The following is a 6,017-nucleotide window of genomic DNA, read 5'->3' as shown; positions in this document are numbered from 1 at the left end:
GAAGGGAAGGGAAGGGAAGGGAAGGGAAGGGAAGGGAAGGGAAGGGAGGGACAAGAAAACAACTCAAGGTTTTGGGCTTTAGGCTAAAACACGGAGAAAACTTCATTACAGCTTTAAGTGAGTGTTTTTATTCATTATAGACAAAGGTTAAGCATGGCTGATGGTCAAGACTGAGGTCTAAAGGTGCAATTTGGAGATTTAGTGAGGAAGGAATGATTCCCTTTTGACATTAGCAGAAACATTTAGGTGTTCTCAAATGAAGCTGAAAACTCTGGACTCCCATTATTAAATAAATTCCATAGTTGAATCCCAAAATTCATTTACCACTGAAACAACTCACTTCTTCTTTCTTTTTGAATTTTAATTGTTTTAAATGTTTATTTTTGAGAGAGAGACACACACACATAGTGCAAGCAGGGAAGGTGAATAGAGAGGGAGACACAGAATCTGAAGCAGATTCCAGGCTCCAAGCTGTCAGCACAGAGCCCAGCGTGGGGCTTGAACCCATGAACTGCAAGATTATGACCTGAGCCAAAGCCAGATGCCCAACCAACTGAGCCATCCAGGTTCTCCCACTCCTTTCCTCTTTCTGAGGATGCTAGCTTTCTTGCAAGATCTACTCATATCACACTTCATTGCCTCTAGACAAAACTAGTCAGATTCCAATAAGACCCAGGGGAGAACCACTAGTTATCTTGGGAGAAGAGAGTCTACATGTCACAGGGATTGAAAGAATTTGCTCATGTGTACCATTTGGAAACTGAGAAGCATGTACATGGATGGATCCTGATGGAATAGAAAGCTTATGGAAGTTGGCTGGTGAATAGTTTTGGCTCCAGTCTATCTCAAGGTGAGCCTAGGGAATCCATGGCCCATCTTTGGTTATTGTCCCAGTTCCTGATCACATAGTTGAGTAAAGTAGATTAAGAAAATGACAGAATCCCTGCAGTGGCTGTTATGATAAGAAAGGCTATAAATTAGTTCCTGGAAGCATCCATCCATATTTAAATAGTAAATCAAGATGATGGAATAGAAAGTTAGGTTGGCTGTATCTGTTGGATACTGGATAATGTACTAACTTGACTGGCTGGCTCTAACAATTTGCTTGGTTGACTGACTAAAGCATGGATTCCCAAAGGGGCTAGGTTTAATGAAGTCAGGATGCCAGAACTTTCCTGCAATTATTTAAAGGAAGGAATCCAACAGAATTACAAATTTGATAATGCTAGAATACAATTATTATGTGCAACTTACTTTCTCTCCTTTTGACAATGTTGCCTGAAAGTTACAGAAAACACTTCTATCCCTGGGGCATTGAGAAATGTGTTACGAGGGAAATAGCAGAATCCTTGAAAACTTGGTGCTGGCTGTCATTGGTAGATTGGGGATAATGGTGGGAGTTGCCACCCTTGACGTAGTCTACATGATTTTAAGGGGAATTGTGGGATCTCAGAACAACAAAGGCCAGGTGGCAATACTTAACCATCAGAGATAAGAACAGTCCAATTACCATAACTGGCTGTAGGGATGGACTGCCTTTCAGAGTGTTTTAACTGCTAGGGATCTGGGACATGGCTAATAGATTACAGAGTCCCAGGAACAAAATAAATAATCATAAAATACCACTTGACCTATATTACAGGAAATTTGTGGAGTGGAAATCTTATGTGAGTCACTGCCTTAAGTCATGGCCTCTTACCCAACTCCTCCACCCAAGGTACTCTGTAAACCTGAGCCATTTGATTGAAGGAAAGACCGGGTCCCCCTTGAGAAAGGCCTTGCAACACTGTCATGTAAACAGACTTTAAATATTTCTCTATTTTCCCCTGATATGGTAGTTAGCCATTTTTCCTGTCACTCTTCACTAGAGAAAGGGAGAAATCCCGGGCACAGACTCCTGAGTTGACACTAATCCCCACAGACTTCAAATGGCACCATGGTTCACTGAAGCCTATGGAAGTTGGCTGGTGAATAGTTTTGGCTCCAGTCTGTCTCAAAGTGAGCCTAGGGAATCCATGGTCCATCCTTTGGTTATTGTCCCAGTTCCTGATCACATAGTTGGGTAAAGTAGATTAAGAATATGACAGAATCCCTGCAGTGGCTGTTATGATAAGAAGGGCTATATATTAGTTCCTGGAAGCAGGAACGTTTATTCTTTTTATTCTCCATAATAATTTGCAAGGATTAACAGAATTTCACCTGTCAGGGACATCAGTACACTGGATGTATAAATACATAAGATACAGACACTACTGTGTCTTAAAGCTTTTTAATTTTCCTGTTTTCTGTTTATAATAAAGTCTTCAAGACCTTGATTGGGATATTCCTCAGAATATTCTGCTAGTCCATGGCATCGATACAGATTAAGTCTGGTAAGGAAGGAGTAGCAAGAATAACCTAAAAACCTAGGATGTTATTTGTGTATAGGGAGTAGGAAATCTAGGAGATGGAAATCCCAGCTTCTGCCCTATCAGCGACATTTCTAAAAGCATGTTGGAATATTCTCCCTAAGGTGAAAGGCAGGTTGCTGTAATCGGCACAATGTATCTCTCAGAAGAAGAAATGACTCTTGGGGAGCAAAAGTTATTTTCATAAAAATAGATGCATATTTCACAAGTGGATTTGCCCTAGCCATGCACCTTGCTTCTTCCTCCAGCACAAACATCCATGCAATTACAGATTGCATCCATGCAATTCTTAGGATGTATCTTACAGCATCCCACACCTCACTGCTTCTAACTGAGAAACCGATTTCACAGTCAGAGAAGAGGGCAATAATCCACATCCATCTTGACTCAAGTTCCAACCGACCTAGTAGAACAGTGGAATGGCTAAAGATTCCATCTTGGGGCCACCTGGACAACATCATCTGAGGTTGGTTTCACTGTCTTACAAAGGTTGCTGAACTTTCTTTGAAACACTGACTAATATGTGGTCCTATCTTTTCCATAGTCAGATGACACTAGTGTGAGAACTAAAGGAAGTAGGAGTAACCCTTCTCACTAGTACATTTATAAACCTGATAAGAGATAAATCTAGATGAACCAGAGGCTCCTTTTCTCTCCCTTTTTGGTATCTTAGCAGAGAGCTGACTGAGTAGTACTAAAAGCCTACAGAGAAACAAGAAGGGTTTTAATTTATGTATGCATTCCTGGCATGCAAGACTTTCTCAGGGTACTCAGTATGCAGACTGGAGTCATTTTAATGAATTCTCTATGGCATTGTACTTGGGCCCAGAGATAACTTTACGTATTTTTTGTTTCTTAGTCTAGTTTGGTTTTTCCTATCTCTTCTTAGTCTAACCTGTGAATGTGCAATGCAGTGTGGGCTTGGGACTCATTTGCTGTCTTGGCACGATCTCGGTTGCTCTTCTAGCCTTCTATCTTGGCAGATCCCCTTTGGTGGATCAGTAATCAGGATACATTCAGGCCATCTCTACCCTGCCTAAGATGTGGAGTTCAGAAGAAGCTCCTAAGTAAGTTCTGGAGGCACTGTATGCTGGTACCACTTCTCCATTGTGAGCTATCCCCCAATAAATGCTATATGCTTCTCTAATAAACTCTCTATGTACACTATAAGCACATGCATCCCTCACGGTGCGTTGTTGTGACTCCTTTGCAACAAACAATCCACATTGCAAGTTTCGGCTTTACCTTCCTGCAGATTTGAGTGCTGCTTTGCTGTAATCTCAGTCCCTAATGATGGAACAGTTTTACCAAGGGATATAAGTTGTTTTATTAAACTGAGAGTGGAGGCTGACACCTCGCTATTTTGAGCTCTTCATGCTACTGAACCAAAGGGTATGGAGGATGGTTACAAAACAAGGGGAAAATAGATTGCTAGCAATTGTGGTAAGAAATATGTTTGGAATTCAGGGGATTCTTAGGATGTATCTTATTAATTCCATATTTCATAGTAAGATCGATGAAAGAGAACATAAAACCTACAAAGACAGGGCCCAGGAACTTAGATCCTTCAGAAATGTAGGTTTGATCACCCCAGTAGGTGATGAACCTGACCATCTGAGGTGCAGGCTGAGGGCAAGAACAACATACTTATAAGGTTAAATAACATAGCCTTCGAGCACCAAAGACATGGTACCATTAGCGCATGTTATATGGGGAGTCTGTGGAATTAAAGCTGCTCCTGCTGTTTGTTGATCCTTGAGGTCAGTTCTCAGGAGAGAAAAATGATTCAGACATGAATTCATTTCACAGGAGCTCAGGATCTATAAAATAGGAGAGAATATCTAATTTTCTGCTTTCTTATCTGTCAGACTTGAAAGGGTCAATGTGGTCATTTCAGCTCAGTCCTTGAAGCAGCTGCATTTATTGTTCACTGTGTAAGAGGTCTTAAGATCTTAGTACTTTTATTAAGACCACCCTGAATGAACTGGCCCTGTATAGGAAGCTGACTTCTCCTGATTTTCTAGACTCCAAATGATTAGCTGTGTAGATCTGACTCCGTTTCATGGTTTTGCTTTTGTTTTGTTTTGTTTTGGTTTGGTTTTGGGGATGGTGGGAGGGAGAGTGGGAAAGGAGAGGGAGAAGGAGAGGAGAGAATCAGATTTTTAAAGTTTTGTTTTTGTTTTTTTTTGAGAGAGAGACAGAGACAGCGTGAGTCAGGGAGGGGCAGAGAGAGAGGGAGAGAGAGAATCCCGGGCAGCTTCCACGCTGTTAGCCATGGAGTCTGATGCAGGGCTCTAACCCACGAACTGTGAGGTCATGACCTGAGCTGAAATCAAGAGTGGACACCAAACAGTGAGCCACCCAGGGGCCCCCAATTTCATGATTTTGATTTCACACATGTAATTTACTAGAATTTGTCCTCATTTAGGGGCGCCTGGGTGGCTCAGTCGGTTAAGTGTCTGACTTCGGCTCAGGTCATGATCTCATGGTCCGTGAGTTCGAGCCCCGCATCAGTCTCTGTGCTGACAGCTTGGAGCCTGCTTCAGATTCTGTGTCTCCCTCTCTCTGTGCCCCTCCCCCGTTCATGCTCTGTCTCTCTCTGTCTCAAAAATAAATAAGTGTTAAAAAAAATTAAAAAAAAAGAATTTGTCCTCATTTAGGCAAAAACTTTGTTTCTCTGGACCAGATTCCCCTACCAACACTAGTGTCATGGGTAGGACTTGGAAATAAATGAAATTTTCATTTTATTCCCTCAAATAATTTCACATGTCTTTTAAAGCAAACAGACATCTCGAATCCAGGTATGATATAGTTCTTTAGTACATAAGTACACGGTTTAAAAGTAGACATATTCTTATTTTCATATATACCTTATCTTACTATCTTACTGTTATTTTTTTAAGGACAGAACCATATGTAATTGCATTTTAAAATCTTTGTGCATTGAGCACTTTGCCTTCATGACTTACTGGTTGTGTATGCTTAATACTTTTCTCCTAATTAATAAGTAATATGTCCAACATTTTGGAGACACTAAAATGTTATGCACATGTAAATTATTTTCTCTACAAGTAGCATCTTCAAACTGTACCCCAATTAATTAAGGTACCCTACCTACAGCTAACCACATATATACACGAATCATCCTGGCTTTTGATTTTTTACTTTAAAATCTGACTTTCTGCTAGTATTTTTTTTTTTTCTAACTTACAGAACCTAACTTACAGTCACAGGTATTTTATATATGGAACCTCTTTACAGGTCTTTGGAGATAATTTTGGTATTGTCTCAGAGGATTTTTTTCACATGTCTTTGTTACTTAGCTTTGCATGATCAACTACTTTTATAGACAGAGTTAAGATTGTATTCTGTGGAAAATTTTATAAAAGGAGCATTTCAGGGGTGCCTAAGTGGCTCAGTCAGTTAAGCTTCCTACTTGTGATTTCAGCTTGGGGTCATGATGCCAGAGTTGTGGTATGGAGCCCCTTGATGGGACGGCTTTCTCTCCCTCCCTCTCTGCTCCTCCCCTGCTCATATGTGCACACATGCTCGCTCGCACTCTCTCTCCTGAAATAAGTAAACATTTAAAAAAATAATAAAAGGAACATT

Source organism: Herpailurus yagouaroundi, unplaced genomic scaffold, assembly GCF_014898765.1.
Source record: "Herpailurus yagouaroundi ecotype Mexico unplaced genomic scaffold, PumYag 162, whole genome shotgun sequence".
NCBI classification, from domain to species: Eukaryota; Metazoa; Chordata; class Mammalia; order Carnivora; family Felidae; genus Herpailurus; species Herpailurus yagouaroundi.
The sequence above is the reverse complement of the archived record's forward strand: the minus strand, read 5'-3'. Positions refer to the sequence as shown.